The 27,319-nt window shown below is 50.3% G+C and overlaps 1 pseudogene across 1 annotated transcript in view; it reads left to right on the top strand.

Moving 5' to 3' along the window:
* The window catches only part of LOC308610178 (E3 ubiquitin ligase RNF157-like), a 233,694-nt pseudogene that overhangs the window by 33,886 nt on the left and 172,489 nt on the right, over window positions 1–27,319 (top strand). Inside the window, exons 4-13 of the transcript in view lie at window positions 4,307–4,453; window positions 5,009–5,126; window positions 5,584–5,650; window positions 5,952–5,995; window positions 6,611–6,658; window positions 8,577–8,648; window positions 9,144–9,303; window positions 9,437–9,549; window positions 11,798–12,036; window positions 12,748–12,856. The product of the transcript in view is annotated as an E3 ubiquitin ligase RNF157-like (transcript). The remainder of the gene's footprint in view (window positions 1–4,306; window positions 4,454–5,008; window positions 5,127–5,583; window positions 5,651–5,951; window positions 5,996–6,610; window positions 6,659–8,576; window positions 8,649–9,143; window positions 9,304–9,436; window positions 9,550–11,797; window positions 12,037–12,747; window positions 12,857–27,319) is intronic.

The raw sequence follows: 27,319 nt of genomic DNA, 5'->3' as shown, positions 1-27,319 counted from the left end.
TCATCCCCCATTTCCCCCCGAAACCACTCTTCCCGGCCTAAGCAGCCACTAATCTGTTTTGTCTCAGTTTTTTAATATTTTATTTGTCCCTGAGGTTTTCAACTGCCTCCCCAGCCACTCGCACCCCCGGGGTCAACCCTGGGGATGGCACAGCCAAGGGGAAACTCTTTAGCTGCAGAAGAGTCTGCAGCCGGGCATCACCCCTCCACCGGGGAGTTCCTGATGCAGCAGGATAAATGGAGGCTACTGAGGCCTCGGGAGCCTGCCAGCTGTCAGCTGCTCCGGCCACTTGTTTCTCTCATCACATATGGTCTGCTCGCGTATTTGATGGAGATGGATTCAAGGGTCTGAGCCCCCTTGAGGTCCTGGCCTCGGACGTGGCAGCCTGGCTGCAGCTCTAGAATAAAATGAGGCAACTGCTCTGAGCTTCTGGTTCTCACCTGTAAAATAGTGAACCAACCTTACCTTTCATGGCTGTTGTCAAAATTAAAGGGGATAATGAAAGGGAAAGCACCTGGTGATCAATAAATGTTAAGGGCTTCCCTGGTGGCGCAGTGGTTGAGAGTCTGCCTGCCAGTGCAGGGGACATGGGTCCGTGCCCCGGTCTGGGAAGATTGCACATGCCGCGGAGTGGCTGGGCCCGTGAGCCATGGCCTCTGAGCCTTCGCGTCCAGAGCCTGTGGTCTGCAACGGTAGAGGCTGCAACAGTGAGAGGCCCGCGTACCACAAAAAAAAATAAACAAACAAAAAAAAACCAATAAATGTTAAGATGAAGGGTGAGATTTGATTTTGCTTTTTCTGAGGTGGGACTAAAGTAAATTCTGATTCTCAGATTTCCAGGTAAAGATGCAGGATTGAACATGTACCTTTGCTTTCTCTCCAAACCCCACTAAACAATAATGAGTATTTTTAAACAGCACAAATCCTCAAAAATTGGGAGAGTGGGAAAGGAGCAACGGCAACAAAATTTTAGAGGCTGGGGGTTCCCTGGTGGCGCAGTGGTTAAGAATCTGCATGCCAATGCAGGAGACACGGATTCGAGCCCTGGTCCAGGAGGATCCCACATGCCACGGACCAGCTAAGCCCGTGCCCTACAACTACTGAGCCTGCACTCTAGAGCCTTCGAGCCACAGCTACTGAAGTCCACGCACCTAGAGCCCATGCTCTGCAACAAGGGAAGCCACTGCAATGAGAAGGCCACACACTGTGACGAAGAGTAGCCCCCGCTCACCGCAACTAGAGAGGACACACGCAGCAACGAAGACCCAGTGGAGCCAAAAATAAATAAATTAATTAATTAAAAAATTTTAGAGGCTGGAAAAAGGTAGTGAATGTTAAATAACTTACTAAACCTGAGAAATCAGGATCTTGAGCAAACAGAAGGAAAAGCTGAGAATCACTAGTTTGTACTGTGGTTTCCCCCAGAAGGCTTAGGAATTGGCAGTTCCAGGTACCTCTGGACATCTTGGGAGTGGGGAGGCTAAAAGGAGGGGGGTTAGTGGAAAGTCTGCTTGAGAGGTATTCAGATCCCCCCTCCTTTAGACTACACAGCCAGAACTGCCCTCCCACACCCTGGCAAAAGGCTAGCAGACGATGCTCACTGGAAAAGTTCAAACAAAGAATCTCTGGACTTGGGGGACCGAGGCACAGCTAAGGGCTGGACTCAGTACTGAAAGCAGGGGGTTAGGTGAATTCAGAAACGTTGGATGCTGAGCCCTCCAGCCTGCCCCCCAACCCCAACTCTAAACTCAGAATGCCAGCAGCCAGGCCATTGTTAGAAGAGAGGAAAACTGTTCTTTGGACAATCAGACTCCCCCAGGTGGGAAGACCAAAGAGACTGGTTTTGGAGGTCCCTCGCCAGACCCAGGTGAGTCCGCAGGGAAGCCTAGCATCCCCAAGCCCCACCATGCACTCAGTTCCAATCAGGATTTTATTTTTTTTGGCCGCGTGCCATGGGGGATCTTAGTTCCTTGACCAGGGATCGAATCCATGCACCCTGTAGTGGAAGCGTGGAGTCTTAACTGCTGGACTGCCAGGGAAGTCCCCATGGACCACAACTAGGGGGTTTAAATGTCTTAGTATGAGCAGACAACCAAAGGTTCTCAGGTGTATAAGGAACGCCTATCATATGAAAGACAATTGTAAAACAAGCCAACGGGAAAAAGTGGAAATAAAAACTATGCAGGAAGAGGAAACCTTGATTTGTAGCCTCAGAGACATAGAGAAGATACTGCCTTCTTATTTCACGGACACAGTGACACAAATCTTTTAGCAAACAAGGCTCTCAGAGCTTAAAAACATAGAAATGAAAAAATCAATAGAATATCGGAAGAAAAGTTGAAATGTTCCAGGAAGTGGAGCATAAAGGCAAAGATATGGAAAACAGAAGAGGAACGATACGAAGAATATAAGGTCTGTTTAGAAGGTCCAACAGCCAACTAATGGTTCTAGAAAGAGAGAATGGAGAATATAGAAGGAAGGAATCACCAATGACGTACATAATTTAAGAGTTTCTACAAAGGTCCACCGAGTGCCCAGCCCAATCGATGATGAAAGTGACCCTGGGAGCTAAAAGATAATGCAGCAATGCTCTGAAATGACTTTTAAAAAGTATTTATAGGGCTTCCCTGGTGGCGCAGTGGTTGAGAGACTGCCTGCTGATGCAGGGGATGTGGGTTCGTGCAATGGTCCAGGAAGATCCCACATGCTGCGGAGCATCTGGGCCCGTGAGCCATGGCCACTGAGCCTGCGCATCCAGAGCCTGTGCTCCACAGCGGGAGAGGCCACAACGGTGAGAGGCCCGTGTACCGCAAAAATATATATATATATATATTTTTAATCCAGAATTCTTTACTCAGCTAGACATTTGTTTTGGCCTCATGGCTTGCAGGATCTTAGTTCCCCAACCAAGGATTGAACCCGCATCCTCAGCATTGAAAGCACGGAGCCGTAACCACTGGACCACCAGGGAATTCCCTCAGCCAGACTTTCAATGAAGTGTGATTGTATAATAAAATCTCTCAAAAAGTTTATCCCTCCAACACACCCCTTTTCAGGAAGCTACTGGAAGTTGTGCTCCAGCAAAATGAAAGCATAACTCAAGAAGGAGGAAGCCAGGAGGTGCAGGAAGCATGCAATTCTCTGGGAGAGAGGCAAAAGGGACACACAGGGAGGTGGGGCAGGGAGATTCCAGGGTGGCAACCATGTGCAGGTACAGAGGGATCAGGGACCGGATGGAGCAGGTCAGAAGGCTGCATAAGTGTCCTGCTCAAAAAGGCAAGGTGCACAGAATACCTGTTACGTCTGAACGTCGAGATGTAGACAGCCAAAGAGTTTGAATTTGAATTAGTGACTAGTGAATAAAAGACTAAGCAACTGAAAAAAAAAACAAAATGAGCACAAGCTCTAAGAAAAACTTATGCAGGAAAGGAAAAATAATTAGAGATTACTCTGTGGCTGAGCTGTGAATAATGTTGATGGACTCACAGGTGCATAGACGAAGATTACTGAGCTAACAAAATCATGGTGTATCACATGGTGGAAGGGGTGTCCCTATATGGAGCAGAGTGAGGAAAGAGAAAGTCTCATTTCCATAGTAGGAAGTCAATAGATAATGCCTAAAACTGAAAAATTAACATGCAGATAAATGCCAAAATGGTCAGCTACAGAGGTAAAGGCGGTTTCCTCTAAAGAAGAGGAAAAGGGAAAGAAAGAGACCTGCTGTTTTTTTGTCACAAGACTTGTGGAAACTATTTAAACTATGTGATTAGTAACTTTGATTAAAATTAAAAACTTTTTTTAAAGCCTGGCAAATGCACAAGGATGTTAACTGTGGCACCGTGAAATATCAGAAATCGCCTAAATGCCCCCTGATAGTGGTAAGAAAGTGTTCTGCCATCGTTCAAAATGAGGATGGAAAGTGCATGATCACAGAGGGAAGCCCACAATATGTTCAATTAAAAGAAGAAAACAAGGGACTTCCCTGATGGCGCAGTGGTTAAGACTCCTCGCTCCCAATGCAGCGGGTGTGGGTTCAATCCCTGGTCAGGGAACTAGATCCCACACGCTTGCCACCACAAAGGAGCCCTCGAGCCGCAACCAAGACCTGGTGCAACCAAATAAATAAATATTTTTAAAAAAGAAAAGAAGACGGAATTCCCTGGCAGTCCAGTGGTTAGGACACTGCACTTCCACTGCAGGGGACATGGTTGCATCCCTGGTCAGGGAACTAAGATCCCACAAAAAAATATTACTTTTAAAATATTAATTTGCTACCCCCAAATGCTGAGTCTTTATGGTGTTCTAGATGTGCCGAGGAAGTGAAGACCCCGGGGGAAGAGGCCGGCTGAGCGAAAGTCCACTACAGCGTGGAGTTCACCTTTGACACGGATGCTCGAATGGCCATCACCATCTATTATCAGGCCACTGAAGAGTTCCAGAATGGGATTGCCAGGTAAGAACAAAGGACCAGGGGAGCCACATCCTTCCTAGACAGGTTAGGGTCTGTGCCTGACGTGCTCACCTGTGGAGGAAAACATTCAGTGTGAGGCCCGCCTACCACAAAAAAAAAAGAAAAAAATAAAAGTTATCTATTCAGCCCACATATCCACAGAAAGGTAGCCTAATAGATTTTTTATTTTTTTAGCATTACGCAGGCCTCTCACTGTTGTGGCCTCTCCCATTGCGGAGCACAGGCTCCGGACGCGTGGGCTCTGCAGCCATGGCTCACGGGCCCAGCCGCTCCGTGGCATGTGGGATCCTCCCGGACCAGGGCAAGAACCCGTGTCCACTGCATCAGCGGGCGGACTCTCAACCACTGAGCCACCAGGGAAGCCCTGAAGAGATAACTTTAATAGCATTACCAAGCAAGGGCAAAGGAAAGAGATTATAAAGATCTTTTCTTCTCTTTTCTCTTCCAGTCTATACTGAGAACCTGTTGAGAACAGGCATGAGACAGAGGAAACTGTCAGATAGTAACCTTTGCTTTGCTTCCCACTTTGGCCAACAGCTACATCCCCAAGGACAACAGCCTGCAGTCAGAGACGGTGCACTACAAGCGTGGGGTGTGCCAGCAGTTCTGCCTGCCCTCCCACACCGTGGACCCCTCCGAGTGGGCTGAAGAGGAGGTGAGCTGCCGGCTGGCGGAGGGGACCAGCCGCTGGGAGGAAGTGCAGGGCAGGGTCTGCCCACAGACCCCCAGGGCGTGGGAGCTACTCAGGACCCTGGCCAGCAGCAAAGGATAGGCCCGGGTACTCGAAGGCCATGCTCCCCTTCAGCCTTGTAACGTCTTCATGCCCTGGGAAGGGTACATCTAATTTTTCTGTCCCAAAGTAGCCCATTAACCCAGGATATTTTGAGAAAGCCATGCCCAAAGGCAAGACCTGCAGGTTAGAAGCCTTTACATCTATGAGATTTTTTACAAAGAGGCTGGTGGCCTTCAATTCCACGGACTTAGGTAGTTAACCAGGTTGATGGATGAAGAGCAGAGATGAGGTTCAGGCTTCCTGATGAGACCTCCCTTTCTGACAGATTACTGTGCCCTTTAAATGTGTTAAGTCCCTTTTTTTCCCCCTTTTCTTTCAGCTTGGCTTTGACCTGGACAGAGAGGTTTACCCGTTAGTGGTCCATGCTGTGGTGGATGAAGGAGATGGTACGGGTGCTTCCTGTCTTCTTTGGCTGCACACGTGCCCGTATGTAGCGTGCAGGCCTGGCAGCGCCTGCGGCCTCAGAACAACACGCCTCCCCTGTGGGTATCAGGCAGTTCCCACATCCCCACGCACTCTTGATCCCACGCTCCTCGGGAGAGAGTCCTATTGGGTGACGTAACATGCCCCTTCCCGTGACAGCCAGAGGGTTCGTTTTGCCAGACTGTGGGACCCGGGAAGGTGAGTGGAATTGAGGTGTGTTGTTGGCTTTCTTCTTCTTCATCCTTGTGCCTTTATTTGTTTCAGAGTATTTTGGCCATTGCCACGTCCTCCTGGGCACTTTTGAAAAGGTCAGTGGGTAAAGTTATAGGGCCTCACTTTGGTACATGTTGCTCTGTCTTTCCTGTGAGGACACGTGGAGCCCTGTTCGCTGGCTGCCTGAGCTCGGCAGAGTGGGTCCGGCTCGGAGGCTGTGCAGGGAGCGGGGGAAGCACCACACCGGGGGCTACACCACCAACTTGCTGCATGACCTTCAACTCCTTAGGCCCCGTTTCCTCTTCCTCTTTTTAAAAAATATTTATTTATTTATTTATTTATTGGCTGCGTCAGGTCTTATTTATGGCACTCAGGATCTTCTTTGTGCTGCCAGGGCTTCTCTCTAGTTGTAGTGCATGGGCTCAGTAGTTGCAGTGCTCGGGCTTAGTTGCCCCACAGCATGTGGGATATTAGTTCCCTGACTGATTCTTAACCACTGGACCACCAGGGAAGTCCATCATTTCCTCTTCTTAAAGCAGAAGGGCTAGATTATGTGCTTGAAGACCCTTCCTGTATTAGGAGTCTGTCATTCCACACTGGCAGGGTGTGGGGGGCTTGGGGGGCCTCCAGGAGGTGTGTAATTGAGAGAAGTAACAAAAGAACAGCTGATCCTCATTGCCCTCCTTCATAACTGTGTATTTTCGCTCCAGCACACAGATGGGACTTTCTGTGTCAAGCCCCTCAAGCAGAAACAGGTAGTAAGTATTGGAGGGCCAGGGACTGGTGGTGTACCCACTTCTCTCTCTCCACTCCTTTGCTAAAGCACTCTTCTTTCCCTTCCACCACCACCCCCCCTTTTTTTAAATCAAAGAAGAAAAGCAAACAGGGAATGCTTTTCTGTGTTGGAAACTACTTGGGTGGCCTGAAAGGAATACTGATTTTTGGTATCTCTGTTGTTCCAGAATTGTTTATGGTGAGGCAGCCATTATCTGAGCAGAGGACTTTAGAAAATGAAAGGGCAAGATTTATCTCCTGACTTTAGGTTTAGGGAGAATGTTGTTATTTAAAATGCCAGGGTGAGAAACATTTCCAGCTAAAGGATCAAAGTATTGGGGTCCAGTTCAAGGCCAATTGGAGCTCTTGGCTTACTTTATCCCAACATTCCTTTTCTCACATTCCAAGTTTGCTGGCTATCTGCTCCCTTCCAGAATGATCAGGCAAGTTATGCATATGTGTGCTGGAAGTCCTAAGCCCCACTGTGTGCCAACACTTTCCTTCCACTCATGCAGAGGCAGGAGCAGGGTCATGGAAGACAAGGAGGGGAGAGGTGTCAGTGGCATTGCCAAGGGAAGGTGTGTCATCACATGGAGGGTGTAGAGCAGTCGGGTGGGGTGCAGGGTAGGCCTCGGGTTGAGATGCAAAGAAAGACACCCCCTGCAGATGGGTGACAGATATCTTAAATTCTACATCATTCATTCTTTCAGGTATCAAGTGCTGTCCACCCTTAATGAGGTCAATTGTAGTCAGTAATACTTTAGTATAAATTGGTTGATAATGTCCTTTCCAACATAATCACTGTGTTAAAGCAAGTTTTAAGAGAGGCAGAGGAGATAACAGATCCTGAGCCCAGGGTACAGCCTGGAAAGGCCTGGCCTCAGTGAGTTGTCTCTTGGGAAGGCCTGGTTCCCCAGGACTCCTGGATGGGATGGAAAGGCTAGGGTAGCTCAAGGGAAACGGTTTATCTCTCCTTCTGTTGCTAGATTGGCATCAGCAACAGCCATTGTCAGACTGGAGAGTGGGATGCGAAATCGGTGACAGGGTGAGCCTTAGGGACAGGGATCACTGGGACAGGGTGAGGGGCAGGGAAGAAGAGTGGGCAGGCATAAAGAAACAAGGGAGGGGCCAGCTTTGGCACCAACATGGCCCAAGCTAGTGGGAGTCAAACTGGGCATTGAAGTTGAGGTTCTAATGTTTTCTGTTTTTTTTGGTGGGGGCGTGTTTGTCTCTGCCTTAGGGCTTGCGGGATCTTAGTTCCCTGAGCAGGTATTGAACCCAGGCCCCCTGGTGGTGAGAACGCTGAGTCCTAACCACTGGACCGCCAGCCAGTTCCCAAGTTGAGGTTTTAAGGAGCAGGGCTAAGAGAGGTCACATTTTGCCGCGTGTTGGAGACGGGGTGGCTCCGTGGCCAGGTAGGGGGCGCAATCGTCCCCTCCTTCAAGTTCTTGCTCTCTCTTTGCTTCTGCATTTTCCCTTCCCCTCTTTTCCTTGCCCATTTCTTCTCTTTCTTTCCCATTCCCATTGCTTCCCATTTATAATGTCTAAACTTAGCTTTTATTACATAGCCAATGCTTCTGACACATGGTCTTCCATCCTTTTCCTAGTTTCTGCCTTCCTTGACTGTTGTTATAGCGACCTGCAGTACGAGTGTTACTGTTGTATTTGTGCACGTTCCCTGTTGGGGATAAGGGCGGGTGAATTAAGCATTTGATTTTCATTCCCCTCCCAAAGAGAACACATATGTAAATAAGAGCCTCCTTTACTCTCCTAGGCCTTTGGTTTTTTTCATTGTGAATCAGTAGTCCTTGGTTACCGAAGGAGGTTGGGGGGTGGTGGTGAGTTCCCACTCATCTCTCGGGAGAACCAGCCTGCCCTTGAACTTTTCCATTTGCTCTTCAGGTGGATGGGGTCAGCTACCTCCTTCAGGAGATCTATGGAATTGAAAACAAGTACAACACGCAAGAGTCTAAGGCAAGTTCCACCCACAGTTCTGAATGCACTCTTCCCAGGAGGCAGAGTGAGAACTTCTCTGATCCAGCCAGGATCTAGGAACTTAGCATGCCAGACTCTGGAATCCATTTGGTCCTAGAAGGGTATGTCTTCTTCCTCGTTTCAGATGATTATACTTATATAACTTTGGAAATGAGAACATAGGCTGGTTTGGATCGGTTCTTTGGCAGGTCTCTGCTCACTCAGTTCATTGCTCCCCACTTCCCTGGGTGGCCTCCTGGGCCCCTTCAGCTCTGACTTTCAGACAGGACCGGATCTCAACCTCAGAGAATGAGCTTGAGACAAACAGTTGCCAGAAGAAGTGAAACTCAGTGTGCCAATGCACTTGGTAAACTTCCAAGTTCAATGTAGTTTACCAAGTGCATTGTCTCAGCTCTGCAGCCAGGCCGCCTTCTAAAGAAAGTATGTGATGTGAGGGTCTTTGTGACACTGGCTAAATTTCTGTCCCCCGGCCAGGTGGCTGAGGATGAAGTGAGTGATAACAGTGCTGAGTGTGTGGTGTGTCTCTCAGACGTGCGGGACACCTTGATTCTGCCATGTCGTCACCTCTGCCTGTGTAACACCTGCGCCGACACCCTGCGCTACCAGGCCAACAACTGCCCCATCTGCCGACTGCATAAGCCCCGGAGGCCCTGCTGGGTCCCCGAGGTCAGCCCTCGGGGGAGAAGGGGTCGTGGCTTCTGTGTGGGCTCTTGTACATCTTGACTCCTGCATCACCGTGTCCTGATGGCCTGTTTTCTTCTTCACAGCTTTCCGGGCACGGCTTCAGATCAGAGCCATGAGGAAGAAACTGGGCCTTCTGTCCCCAACCAGCTTTAACTCCATCCTCTCATCCCAGACATCCGACTCAGAAGAGCATTCAGTAAGTTGGGCTTTTTTCACCTTTTGTCCTTCTTCACGTGACTTTGTGGCAAGTAATTAAAACTTGGCATTCTGAAGTACTGAGTAAGCTGGCCGAGATCATGTTGTGTTAAACACCAGCCAATAGTACAGTGGAAAATGAGGTTCTGATCATTAAAACCTCCACTTTCCACCTTGGGGACTCAGCGTCCAGTTAACATTTACCATCCCTACAGCTGTCAGCTTGCTGTTTCACTCCAGTGTCCAGGCAGATGGGGGTGGGGATGGGGTCTGACTCTGGAATGCCCCCAAGCAGAAACAAGGGGATGATTGTTTGGGATTTAGATACAATTTACCATTTTTTATCTGAATCCTCCGAGAAGGTAACTGTTTTTCTTTGTCTTATTTTGTGGCTTCAGGGACTGGGAGCCACGTAGATGATATAATTCACCTCTGTCTCGTGGTGTAAGTGATGGTGTCAAGACTCCACGCTTTGTAGTTGTAGACCAGAAGGTCTTGTCTTTAGGTTAACATGCTAGTGGAAGAGATTAATTATTATTCAGTAAATGGTATTGGAACGATGAGGTAGTGCTTTAGGGAGGAACAATCAGTTTAGCACTTCACTCCTTACCAGATAACAAATTCCAGGCGGGGTAACTAGTTAACTGCACTAAAAACAGAGCAAGCCAAACATTAAAAACCTAGAATAAATTAGAGATGATTCTTTAGCTGACTATGGATGGGAGAGGGCTCTCTAAGCTTGAAAACAATGGAATGCTACCCAAAAAATAACCTGTAGATTTTTATTTTTGGCCATGCCACACGGCATGTGGAATCTTAGTTCCCCGACCAGAAATCAAACCCTCACCCGCTGCAGTGGAAGTGCGGAGTCTTAATCAGTTGACCGCCAGGGAAGTCTCGAATATGTGTACATGTAGATTTTTTTTAATGTTTTTTTTTGTTTGTTTGTTTTTTGCAGTACGCGGGCCTCTCACTGTTGTGGCCTCTGCTGTTGCGGAGCACAGGCTCCGGACGCACAGTCTCAGTGGCCATGGCTCATGGGCCCAGCCACTCGGCGGCATGTGGGATCCTCCCGGACCAGGGCACGAACCCGTGTCCCCTGCATCAGCAGGTGGACTTTCAACCACTGCACCACCAGGAAAGCACCCCGAACATGTAGATTTTATCGCATAAAAAATTTTAAACTTTAGATGTGTAAAAGATGACCAAAGTTAATACCAAACAGCAAATCATCTAAAGAAAAAAAAATGTACTCACAACATTTGCATCAGAGGAAAGGCTAGTATCGTTACCATAACCGACTTGAATGAAATAGTAGGTAAATGGTGCAAAGGACATAAAAAATTTCTCAGAAGAGGAAACATAGCTGGTCAACTGTCATTTTTTAAAAATTCAACCATGTTAAAAATCAACAACATGCAAATTAAGATGAGAGACCATTTTTCACCTTTCACATTTAAAAACTTCATTTTTTAAGATACCCCATGCTGGCCGAGAAGCAATTAAAACAGGTAGTCTGTACTGCTTGTAAGGGTGTAACTAGAAAGATCACTGAAAATAAACAAAACAAAACAGCTGTATATATTAAGAGCCTTAAAAACATTTGTACTTGGTAATCTAAGGTCTTAGAACTTAATACCCAGAAAATGATCTGAAAAAAAGAGATTTATGCCCAATAGATGAACAGATGTTCATCAAAGTGTTGTTTACAGTAGGAAATGGACACAACTAAATAGCCAGCACCAATGGAAGAGTAAGGAAATGTATGGTATCTATGAAAAGGGATGCATGTGAAGGAAAATATTTATGTTCTGTGAGGTAAGCGGGGTATAAAATTATCATTAACACATTGATCACAACTGTGTAAACAGTACAGAGGAAAAAACATTGGAAGAAAATAACACTAGAATGCTAACAACAGTTATCACTTTGGGTGATTTGATGGTTGATGACTTTTTTCCTTCTTTCCACTTTTATGTATTTTCCAAATTTCCTGTAATGAACATATATTTCTACTATAATAGGAAAAAATCAACAGTATTAAGAAGAAGTTCATCAGTAGGCAGAGTCAAGGAACATGTGGTTCTCTGATATTTTATCTTTTTCTGCTTCTAATACAGCTTTCATTTGCCAGAGCCCCAGACTAGATGTAAAAGAAAGTGTTTTTCCAATGCAGAGGAAGAAACACGCTCGTACCATAAAACGAAGAGTATTTAATTAATTTCCCAACCTGTCTCTGATTCCCCTAGTCCTCGGAGAACATTCCACTGGGCTATGAAGTGGTGTCTCTTCTGGAGGCCGTCAATGGACCCCTTACCCCATCCCCGGCAGTCCCCCCACTCCACGTGCTTGGAGAGAGACACCTGTCGGGAATGCTGTCTTCCTTTGGCAGTGACGGCCACCTGCCTCCTGTCCGGATGCTCTCCCCCCTCGACCGCCTGTCCGACTGCAGCAGCCCAGGACTCAAGCTCAGAAATAGTCTCTCCAAGTGAGTAGTCAGCATGCAATAGCGTTGGCCCTGGGGTCCTTGATGAGATGCTCTCAATCCATCTTTCACCTCCTCGGTGCTGGCTCGAGTCCCAATTCCTAGGGCAGTGTAGACCCTCTGGGCTGTTCCCAGAGCTGCTCATTGCACTGAAGACCTGGGCTAGCACCCATCCCTTGGGAGGGGAAAATAAGATGGTACATGGGTACTTAGGAGGATCCAGACGGACGAACTTCTCATGTATTCTGTTGTGGAAGGAGAGTATGGGGTATAGGGATGATGACATCATTAGGGTCATTCAGGCCCCTGGGAGCATCACTTAGTCTGAGGACCGAAGGAACCTTGTGATCTGTGTTTCTTAGGCGTTTACATCCAACTAGGAGCAACTCATAATAAGTTTCCACGGCAGAGGAAAGGAGGGTAATTTTACAGATGAAAATATTGAAACCCTCAAAATGTCAGTGGATTTCCCCCAGTTCAGACACAATTGTTTGAAAGAGCTAAAGGTAAAACTCTGATTTTCCGATGCCCAGAAGAGGTCTCAGACCCTCTGGTGCCCTTTCTCACGTCCCCACTCCTTCCTAAGATTTAGGTTCCCTCCGGTTCCCCTCAGGGCCCTCTTCTCCCTGTGACGTCTGGTTAATGGGAGTGCAGGCGAGTTCTGTTCTTTAAGGGGCATTGGCTGCAGCTGCTTCTCCCTCCGGGCTTATGCAGGTCCATCTCCCAGAATTCTTCTGTGCTGCACGAAGAGGAAGATGAGCGTTCATGCAGCAAATCTGAGATGCCCCTGTCTCAGAGACCAACAGCCCAACATCTCAGAGAGGTAATGTGCATTGTCCTTCCTTGTTTGGTTTTGGACTCCAGGTGCTCTCCTTCCTGCCTGCTGGCCTCTCCCGGCCCGTCTGGTCTCATTCATTCATCAAATGCCTTTTGAGCACTCTCTGAGACAGCAGCAAGGGTGTCACCAGACTCAGTCTTTTCTCAGTGTATGGGGCCTGCGTTACTGACCAGGCATGATCCTTTATGCTGAGGACAGCAGCAGTGGGGAGACACAAAAGTCCTGCCCTCCTGGCGCTTACAGTCTTCATGGTTGGGGTGGGGGTGTACACAAAAGACGGTCAGTACAAAACAATTGTGTCAGGTGTTACCGGGGATCCGTGTGTCACGTAAGGGTGGGGAGGCTCGCTTTAAAAAGTGGTCCGTGGACAAGGGGACTCCCCTGGCTGTCCAGTGGTTAGGACTCCGTGCTTCCACTGCAAGGGCTGTGGGTTTGATCCCTGGTTGGGGAACTAAGATCCCACATGCCACGCAGTTGCAGGCAAAAAAAAAAAGTGGTCCATGGACAGAGGAGGTGAGATGAACTGGGCAGATGTCTGAGGAGGGCAAGTTCTGGATGCAGGCTCAGCTGGTGGAAAAGCTGGGCGGCTGAGTCGAAGATGGGATCATCTACCCTGTGCACCCTCACAGGCTTTATGTAACAGAGGTCAGCGGGCTGTCGAGCCCACCCCTGGTAAGGCGGTGGGCAGGGTGCAGTGGAGCATAGGAAGGTGAAAAGCGGTTCCTGTCCTGAGGAGCTCATGGTCCAGTAGGAGACAGGACATATACATGAATAACAACACCACATCTGGCACGTAGGTGTTAGTAAGTGTTTGTTGAATGAGTGAATGAATTTTAACCAGAGAAAGGAAGGGCTCCCAAAACAGAGACACTGACGTGCTGTGGAGGATCACGTCAAGTGAAGGGAACCAGAAGCAGTGATGGCGGAGCAGTGTTTGAGCTGAATATCAAAATTTCTTAGACACGAAGAGACAGGTGAGAGAAACATTCCTGGTGGCAGGGACAGTACACGTGAAGCACGGAGCAGAGTGGGGGCCCTGAGCAGGCCAGCGGTACAGTGGGAACGTGGCTTCATGAGGGCCCACCTGGCGGAGGTGTGCAGACTGGATTCAGCGGGAGACAGACCTAGCCAGGCAGGAGGGTTGCCTGAACCAAGGTTTTTATTTTTTTCAATTTATTTATTTTATTTATTTATTATTTTGGCTGCGCTGGGTCTCTGTTGCTGCGCGCGGGCTTTCTCTAGTTGTGGCGATTGGGGGCTACTCTTCATCATGGAGCGTGGGCTTCTCATTGCAGTGGCTTCTCTTGTTGCACGGCACGGGCTCTGGGCACGCGGGCTTCAGAAGTTTTGGCACACGGGCTCAGTAGTTGTGGCACATGGGCTCAGTAGTTGTGGCTCATGGGCCTAGTTGCTCCGTGGCATGTGGGATCTTCCCAGACCAGGGCTCGAACCCGTATCCTCTGCATTGGTAGGCGGATTCTTAACGACTGCTCCACCAGGTAAGCCCATGAACCAAGGTTTTAAGAAAAGAAGACTTGGAAGAGAGAACACAGGCTGTAGAAAGAGAATCAGTAGGCTTTTGCATCTGCCCTGGGTTGCACTGATGTTGTGAGCCCATGTGACTGATGGGAGTGCCGAGTGTTGGCTGGGGGACAGGCAGTGTTTGTATTAGATCCATCAAGCTGGAACTAACCCTCCATGCCAGAGGAGAAGTCCAGCAGGTACCAGGGCCTCCACTGGTTTTGTGTTCTCTCCCTTCAGAAACAGAGCTGTTTCTCCGCACACCACAAAAAAAAAAAAAGAGAGAGGGAGCTGTTTGTAATCCTGGGGAAACCTGGGGTTTCCCCATGTCACAGCTGCTGGGTGACCTGTGTCACCTGAGCTGTGGTCTTTGTGTGGCTCTAGCAGCTGCTGGACCTCGGACAGGATGTGCATGTACCTCCCCCCGGGAGACAGCCTACTCCAGGCCAGGGGTGCACAGAAGTGATGAGAGGAGAGACCAGGCCTCCCTCTGCATGTTGCCTCCTGCGCCCTTCCAAGATCCCCCTTCCTCCTCCTTGCCCGGGGCCCCTGCCCTAACCCCTCCCCTCTAACATGTTTGACTGGCGCTTACTTCTTTCCCACCCAGGAATGTGGCATCACCCCATAAAGTGAGAACCTGACCTTGTCATCGTCAGGAGCTATTGACCAGTCGTCCTGCATGGGGACGCCTATCTCCTGCACAATTTCCTCCCCAGAAGGTACATGAAGGTGGGTGGGATCAACTGCACGTCCTTGCCCGTCAGCCGAGTCCGTAGTGCTTCTAATATTTCCTCCCAGATGGACTGGGGAGCAGCATATTAATACCTAAGTGGAAGACAGAATAGGCCCCGGCTTGAGAGGAAGTGAGACTCGCTCCCTTGCAATGAGAGGGCGGTCTAGTGGCTGAGCTGGGGGAGAAGCAGGTATCTCACCCCCAGTCCTGCTGTCGTAAGGTTTTCTTTAACATTATGACAGGGAAAAGCAAATCCCTCATCCCTGAGGTTGAGTTTGGAGCTCTAAAACATAAAGGAACCAAACCTTGGAAAACCTTCCATCTAAACCCTATTTGGTGAGGGCAAGGCCAGGCTGCTGGTGTCCTCACTGCCCGGGTGCAGCGAGAGAGCTCTGCTCCCAGTGCACTCACAGCAGCCGGGCCTGACCTCCGTGGCCTTCCTCCAACTCCTGTCTCCAAAGACCCTGCCAGCAGCAGTCTGGCCCAGTCGGTCATGTCCATGGTGTCCTCCCAGATCAGCACCGACACCGCCTACTCCATGTCCGGCTCCTACATTGCCCCTGGCACAGAAGAGAACGGGGAGGCTCTCCCCTGCGCCCAGACCACAAGCAGGACCCCCTCAGAAGAAGGAGACATAAGAGAGGAGCATGGGATCGCCCTCGCCGCTCTGCTCTGCTCTGTACTCGAGTCCCAAGGAGCTCAGTCCAGGGCCTGCCAGGGAGATCGGCAAAGCCCCCCAGTGCTCAGGAGGGGAGCCCTGGAAAACGGTACCGTATCATTGAATCAAAGACTCCCTCAGATGTGATCTTCCGTGTGACACCACTTCTATACTGAGGACTTGGTTTGGGTTTGCTGCCAGGAGAGCTGGGTAGGAGAGCCGGTGGCATCTGCACCTTGACTTCTGTTGCTCCTTTGCAGGTAACACCAGCGGCGTCTCCATACTGCAATTTTGTGGGCCTCGTCGCCACCGCTGAAGAGCAGGATGCAGAGGTAAGAGCAAGGTGGATGCTGATGTCCCTCCCCATTCAGAGGGACTGTCGGCGCTGGCAGAGGATGCAAATAGGATGAGGGTTGTTCTGGAAGAAGCCTTCCAAGGTGGTGCACTTGGATCTGTTAGAGGCAGGGTGCAGGCACAGGGACTGTCCGGTTAGCAGAGGGCGCTGGTCTCAGCGTAATAGGCGTGGGGTGAGTTCCGGAGGGAAGTCTTCCAGGCCAGACCCTTGAGAGGGTGTTTGTCCTCCAATTCACTTAGTATTTACCTGGCACAGGCATCTCACATCTTCCTGGCACTGGGGGACACAAAGACCGAGTGACATGGCTTTTGCCTGCCCACACCCCCAATCCATCCATCCCACCCATTCCGCAGCTCCATCTGATGGAGGAATCAGAGTTATAACTCAGCGTGAGAAGTGCTCTGACGGAGGTGTGCCTGAAGTATATGGAATGCCCAGCTCCCAGTGGGGACTCTACAACTTTCTCTTGAGCCAGATGTTCTCAAAGGAGTATCTGGATGGGACTGGGGATCCTAAAGGGTTCCTGAAAGTTTTATGATCTCACGGTTTGCTTTTTCATTTGACAACTTTTATTTCCACCTGACAGAAAAAGTGTGAGCTGAACTATTACCAAGGCTATTCCTGACAGTCCCAGGGTCCCTCTGTAAGGTGCCTCAGACCTGGTCCCTCTGGAACGTGCCTCAGACCTGGTCCCTACGGGCCGATCCTGCCTCGCCAAGCAAAATCTGCCTCTGCTGGGCCTCCCAGCCATCTCACACGGACAGGAAATGTCTGGATACCATGAGGGTGATTAGTTCTGTCTTCTGACAATCAGTAGACTCATTTCACTGCTTTATGGACTCACAGTGCCTTCCTTCTGTCCGAGGGAAATGATGTTCTAGAAGAAGAGGACGGATCACCCACACAAGAAGATGGTAAAAGACCTGGTCTTTTGCTCCCTTTTATTATATTTCTTTCCTGGGTATTCTCTGAAGGGTAGAGAAAGGGGCACTGGTGTGACTTGGTGGCACTGCTCAAGGGTGTGGCTTTGGGGAAAGGTTGTCTCCTTGATGGAATATCAAAGCAAGCAGGGTATCTGAGGACCTCAGCAGCCTTCCTGGCTCTTTCTGGGCCTCTGAGCCAAGGCTGCAGTAGATACATGGAGTTCTCCATCTACGTGGAGTAGATCCTGAAGCTTCTTGGGCAACTGCCATCACCTTCCTTCCTGCTTCAGCTTCTCAGCTGAGTCTCACAGAACTGCTCTAGCAGCCCCAAAGTTCATATGCAGCAGGAGAACAGCTTCCTCCCCTTGGGGGAACCGACTGTTAGGCCGTAGGTTTTCCTGCTTTAGTGAAGAAAACGGCTGATGTTACAGTAGCAGAAGGATCACAGCCCTGGCGGCACAGCAAAGGTGAGGTGAAGAGACGTTAGCAGCTCAGCGTGCACTAGTGTTTGTAGGCTATTGGAACGAGTCTCTTTACCATCGTTCAGGCCTCAAGTAGATATTTTTTTTCAATTGGAAGAGTTGGTTTACAATGTTGTGTTAGTTTCTGCTGTACAGCCACGTGAATCAATTATACATATACATATATCCACTCTATTTTTAGATTATTTCCCCATATAGGCCACTACAGGGTACTGAGTAGATTCCCCTGTGCTCTACAGCAGGTCCTTATTAGTTATCTATTTTATATATAGTAGTGTGTATATGTCAATCCCAATCTCCCAATTTATCCCTCCCCTCCCTTGCCCCCCGCCATAACCATAAGTTTGTTTTCTACACCTGTGACTCTATTTCTGTTTTGTAAACAAGGTCAATCATAGCTTCAGTCGGAAGAATTTTGTTTCTAGTAAGCTGAGAAGCGAAGGAACGACCTACATATAGAGCAAGGAAGTGGTGGTGGGGGGTTAGGCGAGCTGGGAATCCCACCTGGGATTGTAGGACCAGGCGTCCCAGGAACCGGTGTCTCTTCCGTCTGCTCCTCTGAGGTGCCTCCACAGAAGGGCAACCTCTAGAGCAAACCTGGATCCCAGCCTGGATGCAGATGTCATGCTAGTCGCTTCTGCTTTGGCCATGGCAGTTGCTTGGTGGGTGGTGTGGTGTGCAGGGGGTGCACATGTGCACATGTCCACTCTCTCTTGGCCAAGTAGTGCCGGAGGAGGGGTGGTCGCCCAGGCTGTGCCTCTGCCGCACACACACACCAACAAAGCCGGGGTTGGGCGCTACCTCCCCTCGGTTGATGTCTTCACGGCGCAAGGCTCTGAGTTCTCCATTGTGATTGTCGTCCCCAGTAGAATATTTGCTTCTAAAAGGCACAGGGCAGTACGTGGTTTTCGCCTGACATTCCATATGTGGTTTCCACCTGAAATGCTGTACACAGTAGATGTATGTTTCTTCCTCTGCCTTTCACCAAGGGAAAAAAAAAACAGGGTGGGGGGCTTGAAAAAATAACATCTAAAACTGTCCCCTTCCCATCTTACACCACTGTAGGTTTCTGGTCAGCCCCTTAAAACATCCTCAGAATAGCAAATTAAGTCTCAAAGAAAATAAATCATAATTTTGCAAGTGATGCGATTCTTTGATTTGAGGTGCAAAATTACGGGACCAAAGAGCTTTAATTGCCATTTTATGTATTAGTCATTTCGCAGAGCCTTGTGGTCATAAACACACCCCACGTGCACCGACAGACACAGGCCGGAGCCTGGGGTCACTTCCCCCGTGGCTCTCCTAGCTCTTCCAGCCTGGCTTAGCTCTGCTCTGGGCCCAGGTCTGCGTGTCCGAATCCCACAGACCTCCCCAGCACCTGATTTCCCAGGAACGAAGGCTGGAAATGGGCCAGTTAAGGAAACAGAGCAGAAGAGAGCAAGAACACAAACGTACCCACACAGTTTCCTTTATTGTCCACTCTCCCCACTTAATTATTGTCTTTTTTTTAACATATGATTTGATGTTTTTTGTCTCCATCCTTAAGATTTTTATTTTAAGGACAGCAAAGCAGAGAAAAACACAGCCAGGTCCTCTCTAACTGCCTTAACTCCGTTACAGGCCAGAGGACATTCGCATTTCTAGGTATGGAGTGTGACAATAACAATGACTTGCATCGCCAGCATGAAAGCACTGGACAATAAGCTGTGCTTTGTGGTCTGCTTACCCGGTGAGTGGCAGTCTGGTGAACATGAACTTGGTGGGAGATGCTCCCCTGCTCTCACCCTGGGACACCCATCTCCTGCCCTGCAGATCCTGCAAGAAGGCATGGGCTTTGCTAAGGTGCTGGGAGCCAGTTGCTGAAAGGAATGAGGCGGCCTTGGGAGAGTCCTTGGGCAAAGAGCAACTCTGCTCTAAACGAATCTATTTGGGCATGGAGAAAGGCGCAAAAATACCCCAAAGCCTTTCGATTTGGCCTGACCGTGCCCCCTCCATCATGATCTTGCAGATCCCATGGCAGGGGGCCTGGTCTTGTTTCCATCAACAGGCAGTTTAAGGCAGACACGGCCTCTGTCATAAGGTCTTGGAAAGAGAGCCTGAGCGCTTGAAAAGGGAACCTGTAGCCCCTCAGAGGAGAGTGGTTAGTTAGGATCTGAGAGGAATTTCAAAGCCAGCATTTTATAGACTAGCTCTGTGACCCAGTGAGCCCTGGGCGACCACCAGTTGCCTTGTGCTCCCTAGATTTGGATCCCAAAGGAACGATCAGGGGTCGAGGGTGACTCTTCTCCCTGGAGCCCTAACTCTAAAAATTCAATCAGGGCCATCAACGTGCCCCTTATTCCTTCTCATGACACTAAACTGAATCCGGGATGAGTTCTCAGGAGGAGCCCACCTGTCAGTCACACTCTGCGCACTGATGTCTCTCTGCTCCGTGCTCACCAAGGGCTTCACCAACCATGGCTCTAAAGCCACATCTTGCCCGGTGGACTAGGTCAAAATTGCCCCTCCTGGGTTCACAGCAGAGACTGCCTTCATGTTGCGTGGTTTGTAATCTCTTAAACATGCCCTGGACATACTTAAGCTTCAGGACAGCCACGTCCCGTCATGGGTCCAGTGCTTTACTCTCTTGGCGACGTGGTTACAGGTGCTGGAGGGACACAAACTCCTGTGGTTGCCACTCTCCATCAGCTTGCAAAAGACCCAGGTCCTCACCCCTCTGGCCCCATGCAGGCCTGTGGTGGAGGAAGCCGTAATCCCCAGAGACGCCTCCCACGGCCTTCCCAAGGGCTCTCTGGTCCCTTCCCATTTAGTGTTGACCCAGCCAGGCCTGGGCCAGGGTGGCTGAGGACCAGGGTACACTACACTTCCTGCCTTCCTACTCTTTACCTGGCTTCTGTCTGTCCCTTTGTTTCTCATGTCTTTTTGCCAAATATACGTCTGTCTGTCCAGTTTGTTTATTTTGAAACTCATTTAGGTTATCCAGACTTCGTGTGGAAGTTCATGTTCACCCACACCCAACCCCAAGCTTGCTGGGCGCACGCACATCCGAGGGGCCCTCGCTGAGGCTTCCGTTCCTAACTGGCAAGAGCCTGTATTTAATATGCTGAAATTTTCCAGGAAAAAATATATTTGTGAGACTAGATTAATCCCTGTTCCACAAAAGATGCCATCTCTGCCCTCACTCCGCCCTGAGTCTGTGGCAGCTGTGCCGGCCAGCCGCTCACTGGGTTTCAAGAGAGGAATCTAGGCTCCTGCCTCCCCTCAGTGGCTCCCCACCAACTCCCGTGTTTGGCAAAGAGAGCTCTTGGGAATTGTCTCAGCCACCCATGCTGGTGGAAACTGACCCCAGGCCTTGTGCTTCCTCCTCTCCCTCACTCCTTTGGGCCAACCTGCTGGTGGATGTTTATTCCACTCTGGGATTGCGGCAGGGGAGCAAGACCTGGATGGAAAACAATGCCAGGGCTTCTTTATGGTGATCTCGAGAGCCAGCCATTCTCAGATTAAACTGGTTTCACCGTTCAGGCCAGACATGAAACCGAATGACAGTGGCGGCTGCCGGGAAAGGGAGTTGAGGGTCGCATCGTAGCCTCACCCCGAGGTCTCAAGGGCTCTTATGGGAGAAGGAAAGTGCATCTGCTCTCTCGGTAAAATGTTTCTCGGGTTCTGCTGTTAGCGTCACACTGGTAGTAAAGAGCTGGGGAACTCTCTGGAAGCATCTGTCGGGTTAATGTCAGGTAAATGACAGAAGCATCCACTGTGGTAGGTCCCGTGGAATCAACAGACCTCACAAGGCTCAGCTGTAAGTTCAAAGTTCCATCCTATGACTGTGGTGCCTCAGGCTGGCTTGGCCGTCAGGACAGCTTCTCAGGCACTTGGTCTCCCTCTCCACGCTGTTTCCCTCCCCACATGGATGCCACTCCCCTCACGGAGCGCCCACAAGGAGGGAGCCCGGGGAGCATCCCATGGTCCACCCTCCCCAGGCCCACAGGTGCTCTGCCAGGAGGCCCAGCTCGTGGCAAGGATGGCTCAGGTCCCCATCCTCGCTGCTCTCATCAGCCTTGTGGGAGTGATGTTGAGAAAGCACCTGTGTCATTCCAGCACCTCTTCCGCTAAGAAGACTCTGGGTCTTCTTTGGCCCTGAGACCAAGGTGGGGGGGGCGATGGTATGTTCTGAGATTGTTCTGCAAGGTTCTCAAAGGGAGGAAATCTGAGTTGACCACTGTAGGTGGTGAGCCGATTAGAAGCGTGAGGCCATGCTAGGTAGACGGGGCCCCATGGAACCTGATGGAGTATCACACAGGCGTCAGTATAGTGGCCAGGGGACCAGTGACAATTCTGTGAAAAGGCTCTGGGGAGTGTGATGGGAAAAAGCAAAGATAATTTGAGTTTATTAGTGGAAATACAAATGTTTTTGTTTTGTTTTGTTTTGTTTTTTTGTGGTACGCTTGCCTCTCACTGTTGTGGCCTCTCAAATTGCAGAGCACAGGCTCCAGACGCGCAGGCTCAGTGGCCATGGCTCACGGGCCCAGACGCTCCGTGGCATCTGGGATTTTCCCGGACCGGGGCATGAACCCGTGTCCTCTGCATCGGCAGGCAGACCCTCAACCACTGCGCCACCAGGGAAGCGCGATACAGATGTTTTTAAATGATGGCATTGTACAGGAGTGGGCATACCGATGAAATCTAAAAGTACTTATGGAGGGAATTCCCTGGCAGTCCAGAGGTTAGGACTCAGCACTTTTACTTCAGTGGCCTGGTTCAATCCCTGGTCGGAGAACTAAGATCCTCCAAGACACTGCACAGCCAAAAACAAAGAAAAGTACTTATGGAGACCTGAAATAACCCAAGACTAAGACGCCACTAGGAAGGGTTATGCTTCGCAGATACTAAGGAAAAATCGGAATTAACTTTCTCTTTTCTTGGAGAGAAACTCTACAAGATGGTGGAACTGTTACAGACCTTAAATTTAATTAGTGGCTGGGTAGAGGCAGGAAAGAGGTGTGTGGAATCCCCCTAGATGTGCTCCCCAAATCTGCCTCTAGAGGTCTCCTCACTCCCCCGTTTCTGAGCCTGAGGATGGAATTAAGTGGGAACCACGTTTCTCTACCTCCCGTGAAGGATTTTCAATCTCCAGGCTCCCTTTTCTGGCTGAGGGCTGGACAGAATGGCAGCACTCGCTCAGGAAGTCCTCCTAGGCCTTCCAGGCTTACCTTCTGCATCCAGGATGCACGGAGCAGCAGGGTTTCGCCGAGGGTCTGGCAGAAGCCTTTTTAGAGGAAAGAGCACCACCGACTGTACAAGAAGCTGGGGAGATCAGAGACTTCAGGTCTGAGTCTTGAGGCTGTTTCAGAAGGAGCCAGTTTTCAGCCCTGGCTCAGAATCTGGACCGGTGGTGTTTGTAGCAAGGACTCAAGAATTCAGAGCCTGGCAGCCTGGCAGCCAGTGGTGGTGGCGGCGAGGCTGCGGCAGTGTTTTGATTTGACTTTGTGTGGTTGTGTGTGTGTGTGTGCGTGCGTGTGCGTGTGTGTGTGTGTGTGTGTCTCTTCTCTCCTTTTTACCATTTGCTTTTGGTCTTTTGTACCAAACAGCTGCAGTTCCGGAGTCCTGCCCATTAAACACAGAGGAATAAGTATGAGATCTACCAAATTATATAAAATGAAGGAACAACTTAATTCATCTGGGGGTTTCTAACTTGAAAGGGCAATCTTGCCTGCTCTTCATCCTGTCACCCTTAGAGTGGTAAAGCACTGTGGACCCATGTGCCGGACTCCGGTACCCCCAGGGAGTACAGATCCCTGCATTCCGTCTGGCTGTGAGAGATAACTAAACATTTCCTGTCCCACTCACTCCCCTTCCCCTGGGGTCCACCTCCACAAGACTATTATTAGAGCCTTAGGGCAGATTAGCACACCAGGACATTTATGGGTATACACAATTTATACCCGCTGAATCCTAGTGCTTCTGCCATTAAAGGGTTTCGTGTCTTGGGCTGGCCTAACCTGAAGCTGACCCCAGACATTTGTGAGTGGCCTCCCTCAAATGTGACACAGTGAGCCTCACGCCCACCCTCCAGGGTCAGCCGGCTCCGTCCACGAACTGAGCCCTCTGAAGGGCATGGCTCTCGGCTCTGCCCTGGAGGAGATCACCGTGTGCTGGAGGATCCAGCAATTTCCACACAGCATGAGAAATTGGGTGGTCGTACGGGCCAGTGGGGAACACTTCGGAGCACGCTGGTCCCCATCTGGCTTCAGGGTGTCCTTCTGGGGGCAGGTGCTGGAAGAGGCAGCTCAGCAGTCCTCGGCCAGAGAATGGAAGGCTTTCCCCAAACTCAGGGGGTTAGGGCTTCATCCTCTCCCTTCAGAAGGGGCATCTCGCTGCACTGGGGGGACTGAATCAGATGGAGTCAGTCTGTGGGATGGGAGGACGACTTGGGGGAGATGAGTGTAGTCTGAACAAGGCCTGGGGGGCGGCTTGTTTTCGCGCACATTCTGTGAGTCTGGCGCCCTGCTCACCACTCTTCCATGTCACCTCGCTTAGTCTCACAGCATCCCTGGGGAGTAAGTACTTGTCTCCCATCTGATGGATGGGAAAACCTGGGCTCCAAATACAGTGACCTGCCCAAGGTCACACAGTCAGCACGTTACAAGCTGGGGCTGTATCCCGGTTTTCTGACTACAGATTTAGACCTTACTAGAGCTTGAACAAGCAGGAGGTCATGGTGGATTGGATACAGAGCATGAAGGAGAGAGAAGCACCAAGAGTGGGTTTCCAGCATGGGCAGCGGGTGCTTCTCGTGCAGGAACTGCAGTACAAGGGGGCAAGATGATGAGTTTCATGGATGGTACCCGGGGGACCCCAAAGCTCTGGAGCTAATGTCTCCTGGGGTTGGTGGCACCAGCTGATAGCAACTCTCGGTGGGCTGTTCAGGTGCAGAAGGAGAGGAACAGCTGTCACTCTGTTCTCTGCCATGCCATTTGGTCCCTGGCACTCTACTGGGCAGCCAGTCCCTTCCTGCCCCACCCTGGCCCCCACAGCAAACACTAACTCTGAGCCCAAATTAACACACTCTTCTCCCTCCCCTTCACCTCCTCCTGCTCTCGTGAAAGTCTCAGCCAGACTCAGTTTCTTTTCCTGGTCCGCTGTAACACTTAGGCAAACTTCAAGACCAAATAAAGATACAAAGGTGGAGCCTACGGCAAGCTCACAAAACAAGGACCATCCTGCATGTCCCTCCATCAGTGGGCCACAGTGGCCATGACTGTCCCTCGCCCAGTGGACGCCACTGCTCCCAAGTTTCACGTGCTGTGGTTTGCACCCTGTGGGAGTTCCAGGTAATGTGCATCTTGCCAGTTTTCGTGCCAAACTCCCGGACTGTCCTGCAAGAGACACCATCTGCACCAAACCAAAGGTCCGGTAACCTTCCTTTCCTCTTCTCAGGTGCCTGGCAGGCTGACGACAACGTGGTCAGTCATCGGAACACGCAGCGCCGACGCTTACCTTCTGGCAGCCTGGAGGACCCCAAGAACAGGCTCTGTGTGTGGGATCCTTTGGCCGTCTGAGAGCCTTAGCCCCTGTACCAGGGCTCTCCTCCCGTTCTCACATCCCATCCTGGCCTCATGGCACCACTGACCTCCTGGGCATCCTCAGCAAGACACACGGAGACGTTTTAGACCCACGTGAAAGCTGGATGCTGAGGGCACCTGACACTTCTCCCAGACTCATCTTCTTCCACAACCGTGATCCTTCCCCTCTCAGAAGGGACTAGAAACCTCTTTTCTCCTTGTGGTCTAAAGCCACTCGAACTGCAGCTCATGAGACCCTTTGCAGATAGTCTCTGGAATGTTTCCACTGTATCTTGATCTTCAGGTGGAGCTGTGGTCTACAGACTGGTTATTTCTTGTGCATCATTTTTTTTTTCTCCTTAGGAGGTAGACCAAGAAGACTCAAGAGTTTGGGTGACTTCATTACAAACACCCATCTGGCATTTTCTAGTCTCTGGGACATCATAACCAATCTGAGACCTGCAGTTTGGGGTGGCGTTGGGGGATGACTCCTGTGAGAAGGGAAAGCCATATTGCACTGTAAGTGGGGTTTCCCTCAAATTGCATTAGGAGCTCCTCTCTCAAGGACAAGAAGCAGTGGCAACCACCAGAAGGTTGGTTGGGAAAACAGTTCTTGCTTCTGGTAGCAGAGGCTATGCCTCGTGTGTCTGCTTAGGAAGGAGGCCTTGAATCTGAGAACCCCTCAGTTAAATGATGACCTACCGGGGACTTCTTTATGATCAGGTGCACTCAGGAAGGCCTGGGGCTCCATCCTAAGGTGACACTGCAAAGGCATTTTTGACCCCCTCTATGTACCAGGCACTTGTTAGGGACTGTCGTATATTATCACGTTTCATCATTACCGCCCTGTCAGGTGGCATTCTTATCCCTGCTGCCCCCGTCTCCACCCCGCTTTTCTGAAAGAGTTGAAGAAAGAAGCTGAGAGAGGGGTGGACCGGTGGTTCTCATTTGGTGCCCAGGAACCCCAAAGGAGGTTGGGGGAAGGGCTGAGCTGGGGTCAGTGGTGGTCTGGGAGGCTCCCCACCCCACCGGTTTTCCTCCCCTGTCCTCCAGATCAGCTGAGCCTGATGGGGGGAGCCGGAGGTACTGCCTTCCATAGGCTCATCAGAGATTTAGAGATATTGTTCAAATCACATGTGCACCCCACCTCACTCTGGTGTAGGGCATAGAAATAACAGCCTGAAACAGCAAGACCGTAAGCTGTTGGCTGTTCCTCCCTCAACACTAGTGTTATCAATGGATTCCTCATAGTTCTCTGATAGATGCATTGTCTGCTGGCTTTTGGAAGAGGTGGTTATTTAGTGGAGCATGAGACTGAGAAGCAAAGTGGGATCCAACAGTTTGTGAGGCTGAGATATGACAGAGCCCTAGGCTATGCCCACCATGATGGCCTGAATTAGTAGTTGGAATTGTTGCCCTACAAGAGCTTTTCAGGGTCCTTCCCAAGGCCTCAAAGAGAGCTCAGTGCCGGGGAATGTTTTGCACCTCCTGTGTGGCTGCTTTGCGCCACCAGGTGCCTGGTTACACTCACTGCCTGGTGGTTGTGGTTCTCATCATGCCCTGGGGGTGGGCAGGGGGAGGCCTGTGGTCTTGACAGACACTACATGAGCCAAGCCTGAATCTCAGCTTCTGCCTTGAGTTCCCGTGTCCACCCACTCTGAAATCCTGCAGTGGGCTGTGTTGTTTCAGGCCCCATTTAATGTCCTTCCTTTCCCCGAAACATTCTTACAGCCCCTTTCATATTGATGATTCCAGCAATAACCACACTTCCTGATCTCCTTGAAGTCTGAGTCCCAGAAGCACTAGGGAAGGGGGCGCTCCCTTAGCCTGGGGTGGTGGTATACAGATCCACCTCCTCTCCCGGCAGGTAGTATTCAGAGTGTGGTGTTACCTGAGATGAAGGAGATGCAGGTAAACAGTTGCCACAGTGGCCAGGAACCCTAAGAGGAAGCCATTGTCTTCACCCTTTCTGGAGGGTCTGTCTTCTCCCAGGAAGAGGCTCAGAGAGATTCCTCAAGGCCTTGGTTCCATAACCAAGACATACCCGGGTGAGAAGTGGCCCTTCACTCCTGTTTCTCAGACAGTTCCTGCTCTCTCCCCCATCCCCTCACCTCTTTGCCCTCATTTAGCTCTTTGGCGAGCAGAAATATCCCATCCAAAAGGGCTGGGATCAGGGAACAGGGCACAGAGCCTGGTCGGGGGACAGGACAGCCG

The sequence above is a fragment of the Mesoplodon bidens genome, assembly GCF_964165515.1.
Source record: "Mesoplodon bidens genome assembly, contig: HAP1_SCAFFOLD_84, whole genome shotgun sequence".
In the NCBI taxonomy this organism is placed as follows: domain Eukaryota; kingdom Metazoa; phylum Chordata; class Mammalia; order Artiodactyla; family Ziphiidae; genus Mesoplodon; species Mesoplodon bidens.
Note: the sequence above shows the minus strand (reverse complement) of the source record. Positions and strands in the feature narration are given on the sequence as shown.